This window comes from Cricetulus griseus (genome assembly GCF_003668045.3).
Source record: "Cricetulus griseus strain 17A/GY chromosome 1 unlocalized genomic scaffold, alternate assembly CriGri-PICRH-1.0 chr1_0, whole genome shotgun sequence".
NCBI classification, from domain to species: domain Eukaryota; kingdom Metazoa; phylum Chordata; class Mammalia; order Rodentia; family Cricetidae; genus Cricetulus; species Cricetulus griseus.
This window is the reverse complement of record NW_023276806.1, coordinates 242,929,481-242,952,190: the sequence shown is the minus strand read 5'-3', so window position 1 is coordinate 242,952,190 and position 22,710 is coordinate 242,929,481. Positions and strand designations below refer to the sequence as shown.

At 40.2% G+C, this 22,710-nt stretch overlaps 1 protein-coding gene across 10 annotated transcripts in view; it reads right to left on the bottom strand.

Moving 5' to 3' along the window:
• Positions 1-22,710, bottom strand: part of Marchf1 (membrane associated ring-CH-type finger 1) — a 630,089-nt gene that overhangs the window by 551,710 nt on the left and 55,669 nt on the right. Inside the window, exon 1 of one of the 10 annotated variants that reach the window (XM_035450832.1) lies at positions 13,315-15,510. The exons of 8 other annotated variants lie outside the window; for them this stretch is intronic. The gene's annotated coding sequence lies outside the window, so the exon portion shown is untranslated. Of the gene's footprint in view, positions 1-9,112; positions 9,474-13,314; positions 15,511-22,710 lie in introns of those variants that run through there. One more of the 10 variants, XM_035450830.1, reaches the window with a different exon arrangement.

Sequence of the window (22,710 nt, the reverse complement as noted above, 5' to 3'; positions counted from 1 at the left end):
GGCTTCTCCATGAACTCTTAAAGACTAACCAAAGCAAAGAATTTTAAAGATTACAAGCATGCAGTGAGGCAACAGAAGACACACCACATGATTTAATGACATGAACTCTCAGGCCCAATATAAGTAGGATTGATTTTATGCTCATTACAGAAAACATACCTGATGCACAAAAGACAAAAAGTTAAAAATAAACTATTGGCTGTATTCTAGCACTGAGTCTCGCAAGAACAAGTCTTCACCAACTTGAAGTGAGCTGCTAACATTGAATAAAATCAGGAGAAACATTTTCCTAAATTTCTCCGTGTGTTGTAGAGGTAAAACAATGCTCCATCTAAAACCTAAGTGAAAGTGGAAACCAAAATGAATCATGGATGAAAACTTAGTCCTTAGGAAACTACCCAGCACCATTAGAACCTAGCAGGAGAAGAAGACCCACATGCCCAGCATAGCTGCCTGCTGTGGGCCGGGAGGAGAGAACTGAAGTCAGGTGCCATTATGGTAGGGTGTGAGAGAATTGGGGCGGAGTAAGGGTTCATGCCCTGTCTAGAGATGCAGATCTAAAGAGGGGAAGGTGGTGAGGAGGTGGACTGCTTGTCCCCCGGGGCCATGTTGATGTATGGGACTGGGCTATTGCTCAGGGCTATGTCTGGGCCCATGGCCCTGCTGTAGTCACAGTCTGTGTTGATGTCTGTGAATCCTGTTATGACTAAAGGCCCAGAGAGTAAAACTGCAAAGAGATGGCCCCACATCTCACTGGCTGCAGCACTAGGGAGAACTGGCTCTGCCCCTCACCAGCTGCAGCACTCAGGAGAGCAGGCCCTGCACCTTGCCTGGGAAACACAGTAGAGCTGACCCTGTTGACCAAGGTGTAGGTGAGGTGTCCATGACCATGAGCATGGGAGAGCTAGCCCCACTATTCATCTGGCATGCTGTGGCATGGTCAAAGGAAAGATGCTGACTTCCCCTGCTCCTTTCTGTTTGCATCAGGTAGGAGAACTTGTCCTGCCCCTCCCCAGCTGCAGTACCCAGGAGATCTGGCCCTTTACCTCATCTAGCCAGCACAGTAGAGTTGACCCTATTGACAGGGTATGGGTGAGCTGGCTAGAGGGTGAGAGCATGGGAGAGCTGACCCTACTACTCATATGTCATGCAGTAGCATGGACAAGGAAGAGATGCCCTCTTGTCCCTCACCACTTGTGGCTGGTGGGAGAGCTGGCCTCTGGGGCCTGAGAGTTGAAAAGATAGTCCCGCCCCTCACTGTCTGAAACACTCAGGAGGGCTGATCCTGCAACTTGCCTGGGCAGCACAGTAGAACTGATCTTGTTGGCAGGGGTGGGGGTGAGCTAGCCAGGTGGGTGGGAGAGAAGGAGAGCTGACCCTGCCCTGCCTCCCACATCTGCTAGGTGGTAGTGTCAGCAAAGGAAAGATGCCCTCTTTCCACTCATCCATCACCTCCTGCAGCTGGACAGAGAGCTGGCCTTAGCGGCATGAGAGTGGGAGAACTGGCCCAGCTCCAGCACTCAGGAGAGTGTCTCCTGAGTCTCTCCTGGGCAACACACTAGAGCTTCTCTGATGGTGTACATACAGATGAGATGGGCCTAAGGTGTGAGAGCAGGAGAAACAGCCTCACTCCTTGCTGCTTGTGGCAAAGGGTGAACTAGCTGGGCCAGTGCAAGAGAGCTCACCTGGTGGTGAGGATGGGGGAGAGCTGGTGGGCTGACCATCCCAGCGGCCACCCAGGCCCTGAAACAGAACTATGAATTATCCCATCCCAACATCCACTCCATCTGTGATCTGCTGGAGCACATGAATGGGCCAGTAATGCAGATCCAAAGCCTCAGGATCTCCATGGACACAGGGCAACAACAAGACATCCAAAAGGAGTCCCAGTGAGGGCCAAGTTTCAATGATACAGCAAAAACCAGAGACCTTGTACTGGACCAACCAATGACTCATTGCAGAAAACACTTGCAAGTAAAGTGGTATGGACTAAGGAGTATACTGCTTGACTCACTATGTCACACTAAAGCGTCTCAGATTTTTTTTTTTTAATTTTATTTTGGGGAGGATTATTTAGCATAGTTGTTGGACCTTGAAAACTTGAGTTTATATTGGCATAACCTTATGTATAACCTAGAGTAAAATGCAAAACCTGAAATTCTTTCTGATTATCCAAGAGGAGACTTCTACTCTACATACAAGGCCACTTCATACCTCTAAGCATGGCTTTAAGCTGCATTTGCACAGCAGCCTGCAGCTAAGGAGGAGGGATGGTCTAGAGCCATTCTTTACCTGGTGTGAATTCTGATTTTTATCTGTAATGATACAGATGCAGTTCATGGCAAGAGACTCAGAAGAGGAGAAAGTTATCATTTCCTTTGAAGAAGAAAACAATATTCATGGCAGGCCTCAGAAAGATTCCATATATGAAACCACAACTTGTGGTCTCATCTTAAAAAAACAAAACAAAACTGCAGGACAGTGGAAGATGTGTACAAAATGAAACCAGTAAAACAAAAATCTGTCAGCATCATACCCTTCAGGATTTCAGACACGGGGGTTAACAACGTGTAATACAGGCAGGGCGTTGGTGGCACATGCCTTTAATCCCAGCACTCGGGAGGCAGAGACAGGCAGATCTCTGTGAGTTCGAGGCCAGCCTGGTCTCCAGAGTGAGTGCCAGGATAGGCTCCAAAGCTACACAGAGAAACCCTGTCTCACAAAACCAAAAAAAAGGGGGGGGAAACAAATATGTTTCAGATGCTTAAAACATGAAACAAGATGACAAAAGAAAAGAAAAGCCACAGAGTATAATTAATTATACAAATTTGGTAAATGGAACTTTTGGAACTTAAAAATGCAAAATTCATCATTAGAACAACCACAGAAAGAATTATTGAACTGGGAGAAATTGTAAAGAATCAGTGACAAATAAGGATGGAAATGATGAATTTGAAAAGTGACATTAAGCAGGGCTTTGGTGGCACATGCCTTTAATCCCAGCACTCAGGAGGCAGAGGCAGGTGGATCTCTGTGAGTTCGAGGCCAGCCTGGTCTACAAGAGCTAGATCCAGGACAGCCTCCAATGCCACAGAGAAACCCTCTCTCGAAACACCAAAAAAAAGAAAGTGAGATTAAATTGTTTCGTACTATTGATAGGAGTTGGTGGCTGCTTGGGAATCAGGCTATGCAGTTTGACTGTACAGTTTTGGAGAGGTTAAAATGGCCATTTTTAAACTATACTGTGCAGACACTACATTATATATCTTATGGTCACTGAGCTAATAACTTTAGGAAGTCTGTCTTCCATTCAGAGGACTAAGAATGGGACTCAAAGAGGTCATCAAGAGTGCTAACTGCAGAGATATGGGATACAGATCCTTTCATAAAAGTCAGACAGTTGGGCAATGAGGAGCCAAAGTCAATAAATGTCAATGTATTCCCTTTCCTCTACCATTCTGATACAATGTTCATATTACTTGAATTGTTAATGAAACATTGTTGCTGTCCACAGAGATCACTCTTTTATGGGAAGAATAGGTGAGACTGGCCAAAAATGCAAAATAATATATCAGGGATTTCAAGAGAAAAAGATATCCAGTGAAATGGCAACAAAATGCAAAGAAATAATACTTTAAACTATCAAAAAATAAACACAGATGCAAATACCTGGTACAGAAGTGCAAGCTACACCAGAAAACAACATTTAGAAAACTATGAGGAACTTGAGAGCTTGCTTAGAGGTTCTATCAGGGAAGCACAACTACTCATATACCCTAGACTGACGACTGGTCCTCCTCTATTTGGGGAAGGCCATCCTCTTCAACCCAGCACCCGGCTTCAGGAGGGACACACACGGAGTGCTGAGGGAGGAGGGGACACCTGCCTATACAGCCAGATCAGCCCAATCAACCCTGGCGATCAATGGGGTGACAGATGTCACAGCCAGATCACCCTCACATCAAAGATTTCCTTATTTATTATGTATAGTGTTCTTCCTACACGTCTGAAGAAGACACCAGCTCTCATTGTGAGCCACCATGTGGTTGCTGGGAATTGAACTAAGGACCTCTGGAAGAGCAGTCCATGCTCTTAAGCTTTGAGCCATACCTTAATAGAGGGAGCCATTATAGGTTTAAAAAGAAATCTAGCCTCTCCTTTGCTGCTTAGATTGTTAGTTAAATGCCCTCCCCTGATAATGAGATTGATGACTAACTTATATGTCATCTTATAGCCTTCATTCAGCAGCTGGTGGAAGTAGAAGCAGACACCCACAACTAATCACTGAACTGAACTGGATTCCAGTTGCAGAGAAGAAGGAGTGATGGGCAAAGCGCTTCAGACCAGACTGGTGAAACCCACAGAACCAGCTGACCTGAACAACTTGGTCCCCTGACTGATAGCTGGGATACCAGCATGGGACTGATCCAGACCCCAGGAATGTGGGTTTCAGTGAGGAGACCTCAGAAATTTACGGGACCTCCTGTAGTAGTTCAGTACATTTCTCTAGCATAGGTGTGGACTTTGGGAGCCCAATCCATATACAGGGATACTGCCTGAGCCAAGACACACGGGGCTGGGCCTAGGCGCTATCCCAAAGAATATGATAGATACTGATGACCCCCTATGGGAGGCATCACCTTCCCTGGGGAGCAGAAAGTGTATGAGATAGGTAGGGTTTTAGTAGGGGGATGGTAGGGGAGGAAGGAAGGGAGTGGGAACTGGGATTGACATGTAAAACAATCTTGTTTCTAATTCAAAAAATTTTTTTTTTAAAAGGAAATCTAGCACTAGGTAAATGTCCAGAGATCTGCAAGGATGACCTCAACTAAGAATCTAAGCAATAGTGGAGAGACTACCTTAAATGCTCTTCCTCCCCCTATAACGAGATTCAGGACTACCTTATATGCCATCCCAGAGCCTTCATCCAGTAACCGATGGATGCAGAAGTAGACACCCACAGCTAAACACTGAGCTGAATTCTGAAATCCATTTGGAGAGAGGGAAGAGTGATGAGCAAAGGGGTCAAGACTAGGCTGAGGAAATCCACAGATACAGTTTAACTGAACAAGGGGAGCTCATGGTCCCCAGACTGATAGCTGGGAAACCAGTATAGGACCTAACCAGGCCCTCTCAATGTGGGTGTCAGTTAGGAGGCCTGGGTAGTCTATGGGGCCTCTGGTAGAGGATCAGTATTTATCCCTAGTGTACAAATGGACTTTGGGAGCCCATTCCCCATCCAGGATACTCTCTGACCCTAGACATATGTGGCAGGACCTAGGTCCTACCCCAAATGATGTGACAGACTTTATGATCCCCCATGGAAGGCCTCAACCTCCCTGGGGAGCAGAAGGGGGGTGATGGGATGCATGGTTGGTGGATGGCATAGAAGGATAGGAGAGAGATGTAACTGGAATTGATATGTTAATAATATTGTTTCTAATTTAAATAAAAGATGTAGAAAAAAGAAAGAAAACTATGAGGAAAAAGAAAAACATAAGCTAGGCTACTGTGTAATTGAAATGCAGCCACACATGCAAAAAATATACATTCAAAAAATCAACCATTTGGGACTGGAGAGATGGTACTGTGGTTAAGCACGCAGATTGTTCTAATAAAGACCCAAGATTGGTTCCCAGTAGTATTTACATTAGGCAGTTCATAACAATTTTGACATTGGTTCCAAGGATCACTGTCTCTTCTGGGTACCCTCTCTCCCTAATGCTCTCTCTCTCTCTCTCTCTCTCTCTCTCTCTCTCTCTCTCTCTCTCTCTCTCTCTCTCTCTCTCTCACACACACACACACACACAGGTGGGGAGTAGAGAGAACTAATATTATGTATCTATTATTTTATATATTGTTGAATCATACAAGTTACCCTCCCCTATGTGTATGTGTGTGTCTTTCTGTATCTCTCTGTGTATATGTGTCGGTATATCTCTCAGAAAGTAGCTCTATATAATTTCAGACACCAGAATCATAAGAAAATAAACTTTCTGGCATTTAATCACAATGGTCTATGACATTTGTTATCACAAATCCAGCTGACTAAGATATCTACAAATTTATTTTCTCTTCATTAAGCAGAAGTCTTGTGAAAATGGTTTACATATTTAAGTACCTTTTATAGAAGAAAAACATGCAGCCTGAACAAAGTGGGAGCAAGGGGGGAGAGACAGGGGAGGAATAGAGGAGGGCAAGAAAGGAGATGCCTTGATAGAGGGAGACAGTTCAGGTTTTTAGAGAGGTCTGGCACAGGGGTAATTGATAGGAGATCCACAGGGATGACGCCATCGAAGAATCCAAACAGTGGTGGAGAAAATGCCATTGATTCCCTACCCCTATAATGAGATTGATGTGTACCTTGGTTACCATTCCTAGAGCCTTCATCCAGTAGCTGTATAAAGCAGATACAGGCACCCACAGCTAAGCACTGAACCATACTCCTGGAATCCAATTGTGGAGAAGAAGGAAGGATGAGAAAAGGAGCCAAGACAGTGCAGCAGAAAACTACAGTAACAGTTGACCTGACCTAGTGAGAACATGGAGACCCTAATCATAAAGCTGGGGAAACAGCATTGGACTTAACCAAGCCCTCTGAATGTGGGTGCCAGCGAAGAAGCCAAGACAGTCTATGGGATCTCTAACAGTGGAGCCAGTGTTTATCCCTAGAGCACAATGAACTTTGTGAGCCCATTCCCTATGGAGGGATACTATTGCAGTCCAGATACAGCAAGGAGGGACTAGGCCCTCCCCAAAACTATATGACAGACTTTGAAGGGCCCTAGTGGAGGGCCTCACTATCCCTGTGGAGGAGTTGAAGGATGGGTTGGGGGGGTTGTGGGAGAACATGGGAGAATAGGAGGGAGAGGGAATGGAGGGGATGAATATGTAAATATAAGTAGTAATAAAAGAATTTAAATATAAAAACAAAAAATAAATAAGGATACACAATTCTATGGAAAAAATTAATTCATGCAAGAAACAGAGACCAATAGACTTTGCTTTCAATAAGACATACTCTCACTGGAGTTTAGTGTAAGAAATTCAGAAAATTGTATGTCTATTAAAAATCAACCTGGCGAAAGAATTCCACTGCCCCATTAAGGATTCTTTATTTTGAAGTACTCCTTTGGTCTCTTCATGCCTTTTCCTCTGGCACTCTTATTTCACACATGGATGATATATGGGATATAGGAATAGTGGATGGGTCAGTTCAGTCTCATGACAGCCTATCAGAGTAAAAGGAAGTATAAAGCTAGTTAAATGCTTTTTATTATTTCCCCATTCATATAACTAAGTTATCAAATATACAAAACGCTGTGTTTTTGTGATTGTTATTCTTGATTATAAACTTGACCAAATCTGGAATGATATATAATCTAGAAATGGAGAGCACACTTGTGATCCAGACCTTGAGGAAAGAAGGAAACTTGCAGTTGATCCAGGATAACACACACCTCTAATCCAGATGTTGAGGCTGGAAGGCACACTTTTAATCTGCGCCATACCTTCTGCTGGAAGGATGATTAAAGAAAGAAGGGAGTCTGTTTGTCCTTGCCTTGTCAGCATGTCCATTTATTCACTGACATTGAAGTCTACTTCTTTAGGATACCAGCATATACAGAAGACCAGGCGAGACACCTAGTCTCATGGAACTGAGCACCTACTGGATTCATGGACCTTTTTTTTTTTTTAACAGCTAGCCATTGTTGGACTGCAGTCTGTAAGTCATTCATATATATATATATATATATATATATATATATATATATATATATATATGCCATATATATGGTAGAGAGAGAGAGAGAGATTCATTCTATAAATTCTTTGACCCTAGAGAACACTGATTAATAAAGATTTTGTTACCAGGAGTGGGGTTCAAACCCACGCAGACATATTACGAAGAAAAAAACAGTCTCTAAACTTCATTTTAAAATACATTCTATAGCTGGTAAGATGGCTTAGTGGGTGAAAGTGCTTGCTGTGTGATTCTGAGTTCAATCCCTAGATTCCAAGTAGGAAAGCCATATGATGGGCCATGAATCTGGAATCCCAGGAATCCTGTAGCAAGATGAGGGGCAGGAAGAAGAAAATGAATTTTTCTTAAGCTCAGAAGCCTGCAATCCAGGACTATCACTTACATAGAAGAAACAAGAGAAACATGGCTTCTGTAGGTAGGAGAGATCCAAGTCCTAAAAACTGTCCTTTGATGTCTACACTTGTTCTCTGTGTGCTCATGTGTACCTGAACTAACACACACACACACACACACACACACACACACACACACACACACACACACACACACACTATATCCACACATACAAGAATAAAAAGCATTCTATTGGCATAAAGTTCATTTGCTTATTCCACGGTGAGAAATACATGTTATGTATGTTAAGCTACATGACATTAAATTGTTAAGAAACAAAGATCTTTTGACATATTTAAAGGAGAACTCAGCCCAGCCAGACTGTTGGCCATGAATGAACAGTATGCTGCTGTTCAACTTGGTTCAAGACCCAAATTTCCCCATTTCATTTGCTTGAGAGAATGATTCACCCACTTAATAACCCATACATCATCTACAGCTAGAGAACAGAGCCAAGTGACTTGAAACCACTTGGTGAATTAAACATCTATCATCTCCATAAAACACGCATTTACTCTTCATTTAATGATAGCAGCTCAGATGTCATTTTTTTGGACAGTTTTTCTTACTCCCACTGCTTCCAGCCTGCTTAATTGGACTCAGGTGTATTTTGGAAGCCAAAAATTCTTAACTGTCTTTCCATAAAGGCAGATGTCCAGGAAAGATGGAGAGAAAGATGGGTGGGGGAGGTCTACGAGTCTGCTCTATGAGTGAGAGCCAGGTCTCATCAGGAAAGTTAAACATTTTTTATTTTGATGAAAAGTGAACATATTTTGGAGAAAATGGAATGTGACACTCTAACACTGTAAAGAACTAAACTATTTTGTGGAGGCATGAAATGCCTCAGCACATTTGCAAAGGCATTTTCTTCTGAAGCTTGAGGGTAACCAATTGCCCCTGGAGAATATGCCTTTAGTGTTTAAGTTTAGTGGCAGAGGTCTTGGTATTTCTCACCTTCATATTTTCAGTCTCATCTGGGTCATTATGACTGCCATCAAAATTATTATCAACAAGTTTTTTTGTTGCTTTTGCCTGGAGAAAGATCAGAAATATTCTTCACGATTACTTCAGCTATAAAGATTAAAGGAGAGGGTGGTACATGTGATCATGCAAGGCACATAGCAAATATATAACAGTAGCTTAATTATAGTCCACTCTGTGGGGGCTGCCCAATCACTTCACAGCCTTTATGATCATAGTGGAGAACCATTCCCAGTCATTCTAAATGGGCAGAGAAGGGAATTTGAGTCTGACAGTCTGACAGATGCATGTGCGCGCGCGCACACACACACACACACACACACACACACACACACACACACACAGAGAGAGAGAGAGAGAGAGAGAGAGAGGAGAGAGAGAGAGAGAGAGAGACTGCATTATAAAAGACATGAATGTTAGCAAAATGGAAAGAGGGATATTTTCAATACTGATATACTGATAATACTCATGAGCCACATGCCCCTTTGGGGGTGAGAGAAAATTCTATTCTAAATATTGGCATAAGGACCGAGTGTGCACTGGTTGGCATAAAACAGTTACTCATGGTCATAAGCCTCAAATGTTCATGAGTGTTTATGATGGCTTCTTTGTAGTTTAATAAAGGTGTCAAAGAAAATCTGATGAAAGTAATTTTAAAAACACAGCACTAATTACTGGTTGTCACTAATGAATGCTCCCAAATTGGAAAAGAATAATAACTTGGGCTTTTATAATAATTGATGACTTTAAATGTTTATTCTTTTACTCAATACACATTACAGTTAATTGAATAATAAGCAAAATTAAGTTACCAGAATAAAATGTCTCATGCATTTGTAGTTGGCAGCATGTTTCCTCCTTTTGTAACCACTTACAGATTTATCAGTTAACAGTACATTTCCAGTGTGAATGCTAAAGTGGTTGCATATCCCATCAACATAAATAGTACAAAGAACACATGATTGTTTATGAGCTTGAGTGTCTCTATTGCTTAATTTGCTCTTGACTTACAAAAATGACTATAATTGAAGCAACAGTAATGATAACACTAGAGAGTAACAAAACATTAAATATTTTAAGGCATCTGTGTGTCTCCATACACTTGCTTTAAAGTAAATTAATTGCTCAGTGTCCACAAATTATCATAATGCTTATTACATTGAATTAAATGAATGATTGAATAAAAAGGTTCTAGGAATGGTTATTTCTCAAATAATGACTAAAATGAAAATAATTATCAAATTATATTTTAACACTATTAAAAGAAAAAGGATATACTATGTTTTTGAAACCTATTAGGATGAAAGACTAGACTCCCAAATATAGGCCCAGCATATCCTAAAAGGAATTCAAATATTTTTTGAGTCTGAAAGAGTCAAAAGTTTTCCTTAATGTTCCAACTAAACCTGTCATACAAAATACCTTGTCATACTGGAAATTAAGTCTGAGGGGGAAAATGTGAGTTCCATACACCATTTGTTCAAATTTTCTCAATAAATATTCAAAAATGTGGGGGGAGTAACTGCAGCAAACAAATTGATGTTTCTGTACTTTCACACTGTTCTATTGAAAATTTCATTTGGGTCAGCCAGGGGCTATGCCAATCTGAGTAGAACTTACAGTTGGTTCTGTCCTCTCAGCCTGCTTGTGTCTTCACCATACCAAGTCTCTCTAATGGCTAATCCACTTAGGATTAGCTACTAATCCTAAATTAATTTTCTTTCATGACTAATTAATTATTTTATCTTATTTAAAAATAGTCACTGATTCCACTGTTTTCTTCCACTGAGTAGTACTCCATTGTGTAAATGTACCACATTTTCTTCATCCATTCTTCAGTTGAGGGGCATCTAGGTTGCTTCTAGGTTCTGGCTATTACAAATAATGCTGCTATGAATATGGTTGAGCAGATGTCCTTGTCGTATGAATGTGCATCTTTTGGGTATATGCCTAAGTGGAATTGCTGGATCTTGTGGTAGACTGATTCCCATTTTCCTGAGATTTATAGGCAAATTGATGGAACTAGAAGACACCATCCTGAGTGAGGTAACCCAGTCACAAAAAGACAAAAATGGTATGTACTCACTCATATATGGATTTTAGACATAGAGCAAGGAGTATCAGCCTACAATCCACACTGCTAGAGAAGCTAGGAAACAAGGAGAATCCTAAGAGAGACATGCATGGTCCCCCAGAGAAGGGGAAAGGGACAAGATCTCCTGAGATAATTGGGAGCATGGGGGAGGGGAGAGGGCGCTCAGAGAATGAGAAGGGGAGAAGAGGAGAGGAGAGGAGGACATGAGAGAGCAAGAAGATTTAGTCAGGGGAAGAATAGAGGAGCACAAGATAAGAGATACCACAATAGAGGGAGCCATTATAAGTTTAAAGAGAATTCTGGCAGTAGGGAAATGTCTAGAGCTATGTGAGTTTGACCCCAACTAACAATCTAAGCAGTGGTTGAGAGGCTACCTAAATTTGCCTTTCTCTCATAATGAGATTATACACCATCTTGGAGCCTTCATCCAGTAGCTGATGCAAGCAGAGGCAGACACCCACAGCTAAACACTGAGCTGAAGTCTGGAATCTAGTTGCAGACAGGGAGGAGTGATGAGCAAAGGGGTCAAGACTGAGTTGGTGAAACACACAGAAACAGCTGACCTGAACAAGTGGGAGCTTATGGACCCCAGACTGATAGCTGGGAAACCAGCATTGCACTGTTCCAGATCCCCTAAACAAGGATGTCAGTTTGGAGGTCTGCACAAACTATGGGGTCTCTGGTAGTTGATCAGTATTTATCCCTAGTATATGAATGGGCTTTTGTAGCCCTTTCTACATGGAGGGATACTCTCTCAGCCTAGACACACAGGAGAGGGTCTAGGCCCTGCTCCAAATGATATGACAGACTTTAAAGATCCCCCATGGAAGGCCTCACCCTCCCTGGTGAGCAGAAAGGGGTTGGGATGGGGGTTGAGGGGACAGGGGAGGAGGGAAGGGAGAGGGAACTGAGATTGGCATGTAAAAGAAGCTTGTTTCTAATAAAGTAAAATTTAAAAAAAGAATATATGCTTTTCTACCACTGACAAAAAAGTCACTGAAAAAGAATCAAGAAATTCCCAATGAAACATATGAAATATGTTTAACTGAAAATCAGTTTATCCAGGAAAAACATTAGATGATAAAATAAATGCCCAGCCACTTTAGTTGCACATGAAGCACTGTATTTTCCTCTTTCAGTCTCATAAGCAAGAACATGGAATTTCATTGTCTTCCTCCCCACACAATAGTATCCATTAGAAAAATGTATAAAGAATTAAGAGAGAAATGCATGTATATTGCATCTTCCATTGATTTCAAAGATTTTGAGTGTATTTTTTTTGTTCCCAGTAGATTACAACGTAAAGGACATTTTAAGGACCATTGTAATAGTTATTTCATAACAGACCTGGAAATAGAAAGCTAATGGAGTGAAAATTGAACAATGTGCTCATTATTGTAAACAAGAAATCAAGTGCTTTTCCCCAAATATTTAGCTTTACATTTTAATCTTCATTTAGACTCCTCTTGGCTATTTCGAAATAAATTGAAAAATAAATGTACAATATTTTCTTAATATACCTTGCTTGAAAACTCTTGACAAATATAACTGATTTAAGGGGGCATCAGTACAAATTAAGAATCATTTATAATCTCATATACACACTTGTATCTGGTCCAAGTGGATCTTACAAAGTAGGTACAGTTCTATTTATGTACTGCTCAAGGTTGACTAGCAGGATTGAAAGTCATCACTACAGATTACTTTTCCAATAGCAGATCAGACCAATTGTTAGGGAACTGCAATTTCTACTATTTTTCCTCCTTAGCACACATTTCCCAAGTATATAACAAGTGTACTTCTATAGCAAGGGAGGTGTTTTTGAAGGCAATTACTCCACAGAAATTGGCTGACACTGTAATGTCAACCAGGCTACTGAAAGGGTCCATTAGAAAAAGCTAGCCAGTAGTTCCCTCTGTACTAAAATAGGAAAGTTCAAAGACAGAAAGTGTTTTCTTCAGTGTGCTTCAGCATATGCTGAGACTCAAATGCACAATCTTGGGCTTTATGAGCAACAAACCCCAAGTGATTAATGCAACACAACAATGAAAGAAAAGGCCTGCAATGGGAGAGCACTTACCTGTACAGTGCTCATCAGTTTGTCACAGCTCCTAGACTTCCAAATAAAAGGTGCTGCATAGGTAATGAGAATGAACTAAATACAAAGCTAAAAACAGAAGGCTTCTAGGAAATATTTTCCCCCTTGCTAACCAGTTTCTGTCCTTCCTTCCTTACTATCTTCCTGCTTGCCTGCCTGCCTTCAGCCCCTCCCATCTTCTATTTTTTAATCTTTCATATCTTTCCAGACTTATATACTATGTGTTGTGCCTTAAATATGCCATGATGTTTTAGAAATATGACTGTGCTTTAGCCCCTAATGAAAACAAGTGCCCATAGGTGCACATTCCTATGTTAATACAAGTATACATTGTTCTTTTCATCATACCCCTCTGAATCTTTATGATAGGAGTTGAGCACCCTCAGAGTTATTCCTGCCCGTCATCTTAACCTTGCATGAATGTGCTCTATGACCTTGAGTGAATTGGTCTAAAAGAGAAACAGAGCTCACACCTTTAACCCCAGCATTAGAGAGGTATATAAGACAGGAGCAGGGTCTCAGAGCTGGCATTCAGTCTTAGGCAATTAGTCTCCACATTGAGGATGGGATTACTCCAATCCTCTTGGTAGAGGTAAGAGCTCTCTTGTGCCTGGATGCTTTGCTTTTCAAATCTTCAGCTTGAACTCTAATATCTATCTCTGGATTTATATTATTCATGCATAAATATCAACCTTGATTTTCATATCTCACTACTGTAGTCATCTACAGTACTGACAGCATCTGCTTTAGATGTGTGCAAATGAAATGATAAATGTGGTTGTATTGATATAGTTGCTAATAAGTAATACCATCACAATTATGTTTTGCTATAAAATTCACACTAATTTTGCTCATCAGAACCAACAAAATATCAGCCTTTGAAATATGAACCCCTTGTTTTCACATAGGTGCCCATTTTAGTATATTCAACAGTAAAACGTGTCTTCTTAATGTTATTTAGTACACTTGTTTGTAGGGGAAGCTGTAGCCACGCCTACTTAGGGGCTGGCTACAGGTGTGCCTGACCATGATTTCCAGGGCACGGTCAGGATGACATATTGTGACTGTGTTTTCTCTTTCGGTTTCACTTTTGGGCTTGCGTACAGACCTCTGCCACACCGTCTGGCTACGTTGCTCTGTAAGGCTTTTCCCTATTAAATACCCTTATATTTCTACCTGACTCCGTATTGGTAATTTCCCACTATACTTGTTCCCTTCTGCATGATATTAAGCTTATTGCAAAACCCATTTTTTATAAGAGTCCATTATGCTTTAGCAAGAGTAACAACTACACTTAGACTGGGGTTCCTAGGAAATGAAAGAATTCTGTTTCCAGACTGGTTTTGGACTCAGCACTGTAGCATGAACTAAGGAGAAGAAGTAAGGTATTAACTGGGGAGAGGCATTTTAAAAGAATGGAAGAGGGCCAGGACTTCCCATCTATGACACTACTCAGCTTTGTAGGTTTTGAATATGCTATATGCAAAACTGTTCACATAAATTTGCTAATTCTTTAGGTCATTCCCTCTCCCTCATCACTACTGTCCCTGTACAAGAAAACACACACACACACACACACACACACACACACACACACACACACACACACACACACACACACACCTGATAGTTTCTCTGAGAAGCCAAACTGATTTGAGAGGTATAAAAGGAAGAGGCAGCAGTCTGGGATTGCAGTCTGAGGCTTGGTGGAGACAGGACGCAGTCTGAGGATTCATGGAGCTAGCCTGATCACCCTTTCAGTCTGTGGTAGAGGGAAGAGCAACTGGCTTGGCTGCTTTGCAATTTGACCCTTCAGGAAATCTTAATTAAATCATAAATAATATATCACCACACACTTACGTAACTATTAACAGATTGGTTACACTTGGTCCATAATAACCTAGCCATACTACTAAAATGATTTATGTATCTTCATTGTGCCAACTGCCATAAAAGAAAACAATTATTTTTGGTAACAAGGACCTGAAAATGGTATTAAATTCCAGTATCTGTGGATAAGAAATAAATCCAACATTAAGCTTTAAAGACATTAAAACAAGGAGGTGTCACCTCTTACCTCAAGCAAACTCTTCAGTCACTAAAGCAGCCCTGACAAACAATGCCCATGGTAACAATCATGACAAGGACTTGAAAAGGAGTCATCTGAAGCTGATTTTCACTGACCTCTTAGTAATTAAGCAGCAGTACTGAAAGTTTCCACATCCAAGCACAGATGCAAGAAGCCTCGCATTTTAGAATCCAGCACTATCTGGGGCTCCTAGCAAATTCCCTGTAAATTTGCTTGCTGTTCACAGAGAAAAATACATATTCAAGGAATATAAAAGAAACTCATCACATTTTTATATGACTTTGGGTAACATCAATCTTCTTTGCAATCTTAATTCTTAACTAACATAAAATAATTAACTCCCTAAGGACAAAAACAGAGATATAGGAGGAGTACATGATTATGAAATCTGAGAATCAAACATGACTGGAATTAATGCATGCTTGCTACAAAAATTTGAGAATCCAAGTGCTAGAGTTAGTGCATATCACAGAAATGGACACAGTACAAAGGTTAGGTGGACCCTGTACAAGGATTGAATGGAAGTTAATGAGGCATTGTACATTTTCAAACATGTATGTATGTATGTATGTATGTATGTATGTATGTATGTATGTATATGAGTATGTGTGTACATGTGCATGATTAAATAGAAAGGGTGTCCATCACAAGAAGGGAGGACTAAATCTTACAGGGGGTGAAGAGGTAATAATTGCAAACTACATAAAGCAGAAAGAATGGTCATTTGGGGGGCAGAAAGAAACTAACAAATGGGGGCAAGATTGGGGGATTGGTGAGTGCAGTGGGTTAGAGGAGTGAATAAAAACAAGAATGTAATGACATGTTAAAATAGAAAACAAAATGGGAGATGCATGAATCTCCTCGGGAAGGGGAAATAGAATGGATTTTGTGGGTGAAATGGGGGCAAGTTGGGACAAGGACAAGAGGGACCAGGTGTGGGGAGGATGGAGGTAGAGAGTACTGGGAGGTAAAATTGGAATTGGGAGGTGGCTCGGGGACAAGGAAGAAAGCTAGTGCAATGGGACCTCCCAGAAACATATTAGAGTGACCCTAGCTAAGACTCCTAGTAACAGGGTATATGGAGCCTGAACCAGCCATCTCTTATAAACAGGCAAGACTTCCAAGGAGAGACTGCACCCACCTACACAGTCACGAAACATTAGACCTAAAATTTGCCCTGCCAGCAAGATGCACTGGAGTAAAAGTGGCATTGAATTTATGGGAATGGCAAACCATAGTATGGGTCCAGCTTGAGACTCATACCATGAGAGGCATCCCATGCCTGGAGGACCAGAAACCACAGCCTGGATGGCCCAGCAACCTAGGATAGAACCAAACAAGCTTGGGAAAGAAAGAAAGAAAGAAAGAAAGAAAGAAAGAAAGAAAGAAAGAAAGAAAGAAAGAAAGAAAGAAAGAAAGAAGAAAAATTTCCTCATGATACTCTGCTACACTCATAGACAGAAACCTGGCATAATCATCATCAGAGAGACTCCATCTAGCAACTGATTGGAGCAGATGCAGAAACCCACAGCTAAACTCTAGGCTTGATCAGGGAATCCTGTGAAAGAGGGGCAGGAAGTATTGTAGGAGCCAGAAGGGTCAAGGACACCAAAAGAAATCCCACAGAATCAACAAGCCTGGACTCATAGGGGCTTACTGAAACTGAACTAACAAAGTCTGCAAGGGTCTAACATATGCCTTCTTCATATATTTTATAGTTGTGTAGCTTGGTGTTTTTGTGGGACTCCTAACAGAGGGGGCATGCATTGTTTTTGATGCTTTTGCCTTTTGGGGGTTGTTTTGTCCAGCATTAAAAATAGGGGAGATGTCTAGTCTTATTGCAACTTAATATACCATGCTTGGTTGATACTTCTGGGAGACCTTCCCTTTAAGGGAAATGGAAGAGGAGATGACGGGGAGTTGCGCGTGAGCAACTGGGAGGAGGAGAGACTGTGGCTGGAATGTAATGTATGAGAGAACAAATTAATAAGAAAAGAAAGAAAAACAAAGAAAACAATCTGTGAACCCACAATAAAGACCTCCTGAGGAGTATAGATAATCACATGGTCCATTGTTATGTGTTTGCTTGATTTTTTTTAACACTTGTCTCTTGGAAATTTCTTCATTAAATCCAGTGGTAAGGGTTTTAATTTGTATGGCCTTTCTGTGACTTTAAATAACCAAGGAACAATCCTTCCAAAATTATTTTGTGATGAGCCAAAAGGCCAAATAATTGCTAAATTTCATTACTTGTTTTCTTAATTTGAATTTTATATATACCTCAGTAGTTTTTCCTATCTATCATCTCTCTCTCTCTCTCTCTCTCTCTCTCTCTCTCTCTCTCTCTCTCTCTCTCTTTCTTTCCCTTATCCCTCCCCCTCTTCAATAAACAGCATGGCTAGAGTTAAAGTCCCAGACATAAGTCCACACACCTATGAACACATGATTTTTGACAAAGAAATAAAAATATATACTGGATTAAAAGATAGCATCTTCAACAAATGGAACAGGTTAAACCAAATAACCTCATGTAGAAGAAGGAAATTTGATTTGTATCTACCACCCTGCATAAAACTCAACACCAAATGAATAAAAGACTTCAAACTAAGACCATATAGATACCCTGAGTCTGGTAGAAAATAAAGTAGGGAATTCCCTTTAACTCATTGGCATAGGAAATGATTTTCTGAACAGCATCCAATAGCAAAGGCACTAAAATTAACAGAGCTTGTGAGAGTGGCCAATGACTGGTTTAACTTGAGTCCCAATGCATGAGAAGAAACCTGTGCCAAAAACTGCCTGGATGACCAGAATCCAGAATCTGGGTAGCTCAGAGACCTATGGTAGAACCAAACATGAGTGACTGATAAATTAACTAATTAGTCAATGAAATGATTCCTGATGACATTCTGTTATACTCAGATTGGTGCCTAGGCCAATCATTTTAGATAGACTCTGTCTAGCTGCTGATGGGAAGCAGTTGTAGAGATCTCCAGCAATATATTAGGCTGAGCTGGGGGAACCATAGAAGGGGTTAGGGGAAATATTATGAGCCAGAGAGGTTGAGGGCACCAGAAGAATATGGACCATAGAATCAACTAAGCAGGTCTCACAGGGGATCACAAGACTGAAACAATAATCAGGGAGCATCTATGGGTCTGTGGTAAGCCCTCTGTATATATGCTATGGTTGTTTAGCTTGTTTTTTCTGTTGTTATTTTTGTTTTTGATTTTACTCCTAACAGCAAGAGTGAAGGTATCTCTGACTCTTTTGCCTGCTCATGGGACCCTTTTATTTCTACTGGCTTGAGTTGATCTGAGGGTTTGTACCTAGCCTTATACATCTTGTTATGCTGTGTTTGGTCAATATCATTGGGAAGCCTGCTCTTTTCTGAAAAGAAATGGAGAGGGAGTGGATCTGAGGAAGAGAGGAGGTGCAGGGGGCTTGGAGAAGGGCAGGGTGTGGAGGTGGATGTCTGTGGTCCATGTGTTGTATGAGAGAAGAATAAAGAAAAAGATAAATCTATAGTCAGGTCATATTCTTATAAGATTGTATCTCTACGTATTATTTTTTAATTTTGAAGGATTGGTTTTTATTATTTGTATTTGTATGTATGTTTCTGTGTAATGTGTGGGCAGGTACCTTTAGAGACAAGAAGAGGCCATTGAATCCTCTGGGCCTGAATTTATAGGTAGGTGTAAAGCACCCATTACTGAGATTCAGAATAGAACTCTGGGGCTCTCTAGGAGCAGCGAGAGTGCTTAACCACTAAACCATCTCTCCAGGTCTGCTATGCAAATACTAATAATAAGTCTTAAAACATTAAAGAGTATGTAGTATTAGTATGTGTGAGAAAGTTACTAAACAGGTGTCAAAACAGACTCAATTAAATGGTGCCTCATGAAGCTAAAAGACTTACCATTTGAGAAAAGAGAGAGCCTACAGAATGAGAATGTTTTTAAATCATTTATACACCTGACTTAGGGTTAATATCTAGAAACAAGAAATATTTTTAAAAAATGAATATAAAGAAAATAAATAACCTAACTTTAAAACATGGAATAGAACAAAATTAAAAGTTCTTACAAAATGAAATACAGATGGCTTAGAAATACACACAAAAAAATAATCATTGAGAAATGCAAATAAAAACAATTTTGAGATTTCATCTTTTATCTCTGAAAAAATATGGATCTTCTTATGGAGAGATAAGAATTAATGGATACAATGCTAACAGTCTTTAATATTGGCAGCCTGTCAGCAACACCTCTCTCTCTCTCTTTCTCTCTCTCTCTCTCTCTTGTCTGTCTGTCTGCATGTGTGTGTATGTGTGTGTGTGTACCTTTTTATTTGTGTATGTGGATATGTGTATGTTTTAAAAAATATGTGTTGGTGTTTATGTTTGCTTGTGTGTAGTATGCATACGTGTGTGTAAAGAGGTAAATAGAAGATATTAGATGTTTCCTCTGTCACACTCCACATTAGTTTTTGTGCTATGGCCTCTCACTGAATCTGAAGTTCACCAGGTTGGCTAACTTAGCTGGCCAGTGAGCTCCCAGGATTCATTTGTCTTTGCTCCACCCCCTAGCACTGGAATTACAGTTCCTACAGCACACCTAGCTTTTATGTGGGTTGTAAAGGTTAAAATTCAAATCCTGAGGCTTGGTGGCAAGCTGGCCAGCCCAAAGCTTTATTCAAGCAAGAAACATTAACCTATCCAAAGATAGTACAATAATTAATATCCTAATGGTATTTAAAATTCTATCTATAACACAATACCATCACTACTTGGTGGTTTACTCAGGGAAATCACAGGCCCATGTTGCTAATCACTGAGTGCCACCTTTTTTATGGGAAGTCCATAGCTAATCACAATCACTTCTGCCACCTTATTAGTTCAGTTCATTTAGTCAGAGGAAGTGAGGAAACCTCAGTCTCCCACTGAGCCCTTCCTCTAATCAGCATGACCACCCTGCATTCCCCCAGAGATTCCAGTCTCCATTGGAGCTGACTTTGTCCCCTATTCTTTCTTCATTCCTTTTGCAACCCCCCAGTCAGGATTTTATTCATTCATCACTCAGTGCTTCAAAGCAGGGGGTCTTGGGAAACTCCAAACTGAAGTTAACTTGTACAGGTGCAATGGCTTGCTCTCTGTTAACCAGGCTGTCCACAACACTTAAAGATTTTTTACTCAAGCAGACAATTGACACTGTTAGCTGTCCTCTGACCTCTACAAAGTTCATTCTCTCTCTCTCTCTCTCTCTCTCTCTCTCTCTCTCTCTCTCTCTCTCTCTCTCTCTCTCTCTCTCTCTCTCTCACACACACACACACACTCACTCTCACAAACACATCAATACACAAATACTCTCACATACACACACACCAAAAAATAAAATAATTTTGAGAAAAAACTTTTTAAAAGAACATTTAAAATGTTTTCATAAGAATTTTTAATGATCACTTAGCACAGGCCCTTTTGGAGCTTATTTGCCTGAGAACTAAGTTAAACTGATCAAATTAATAAGCTTCCCTATTAGTAGCTCTAAATCTCAATGTTTGGGGTACAAATATCCCACAGACATATTTTCATGGTAAATTATATAATATTTAAAGCCTACATGAATCAATAAATGCACAGGTGCGTTTAAGTAAATCACTAATAATACTGAGTAGTTTCAAAGACAAAATAATCAGAAACCACTAATGTTAGGTGCTGGTGTGAAAGGCATCTCTGAACTGAATGACTCAGAATTCAAATATGCAGACAGAGGCAGTGATGGCCACTTAAGGAAGCTGGTTTGCATACTCATTCTTTCTTACAGCCTACTACAACAAATGTCCTTATTATAAAATACTATTGATGCTTCTTCTCATTTGTGGTTAATTGCTCTCCATTTGTTGAAGAACCCACGAGATTTTCTTGTCTCAAAAGAAAAGTTTGATTTGCATAAGAACAATTTGATGGTCTGTATTACCTGTAAGAAAACTAAGCAAATTGGAAAAATTCCTGAGAAGAAAGTGCCACTTCATCCAATATATTTCAGTAATTTCTGAAGATGGGTCAACATAAATATTGGCTGACTATTCATGACTAGGAAAGACTAGCAAAAGGACTTTTCTTGAGATGTTTCATATCTCAGACTGACCTTTAATTCTAGCTAAGAATGACCTTGACCTTGACCTTCTATTGTCCCTCCTCTACCTCCCAAATGATGGGATTTAGAGACAAGGTACAGTACAGTGTTTATGTAGTTTGGGAATAGACAAAGTCTTTCTGCAGGCTAAGCAAGAGCTCGGGCCACCCAGGGACACCTCCAGCCTAGCTGACAATAGTCTAGTGTCAGGCATTCAGCTTTCCTACAGCAGCAAATTTCATCACAGCTGCTGAATCAGTTTCTAGATTGACATCTCTGAGAACACTAAGAAAGCTCATATTGTTTTTTTTATAATGGTAGCCCTGAATTGAAAAGACACATATAAAATTCCAAGATTTAAAAAAAAACATGATTAGATACATGCTAATGCATGTTTTATTAGAAATTTATATTGAGATCTGGCCTTTTCTCCGGTATAAATTTTATTACATCTAACAAAGACTTAATACATTAATTTAGCAAGATTTAAATTTGGAAAAAATATTTTTATAACTTGAATTTTATGTATTTATAAAGTGTTCTTGAATAAAATGAAAGATTATTTGTTCAGCTAACCTTTCAAGATGATCTGCTTTATGAAATTACATTCTAGTCATCCACTTGCTCTCATCTTACCATTTTTAAATTACAACACAGAGTTACATTGACTATCAATGCTTTGTAGAACTTGGTGCCAAAACAATGAAAGCAATTTCTGCTTGGGTCATATTAAGAATGATAATTAGCTTGGTGCACCATCCTTTTATATGGGTGGGAAAGCTATGTAGTAAAAGGACAGTCACATGTCTTTAATCTTTAAGTACATGCTAAGTGTTATGTTTTAAGAAAAAGCATGTATCCAGTTCCCCTAATCGCTCCTCTATCCTCAAGGACAACATACATTAATATGTGTCTTATTGGTTACTATAAATTATGATTCCTTGTAAGATTTAGTTTTAAGTAATCAAATATAGACTAACACAACATTTTAGGGACAGATGTCATTAGAATTACCACACCCTGTTACCATGTCTGTCCCTTTTATAGCCAACCTGTCTCCTCTTTCCTGAACTATGCAGCAGCCTTCTTGAAAAAAACTTACCAAAAACTTATTTTTCAGATTTGCAGACAGAAAACTCTTCGTCAACTCCAGTT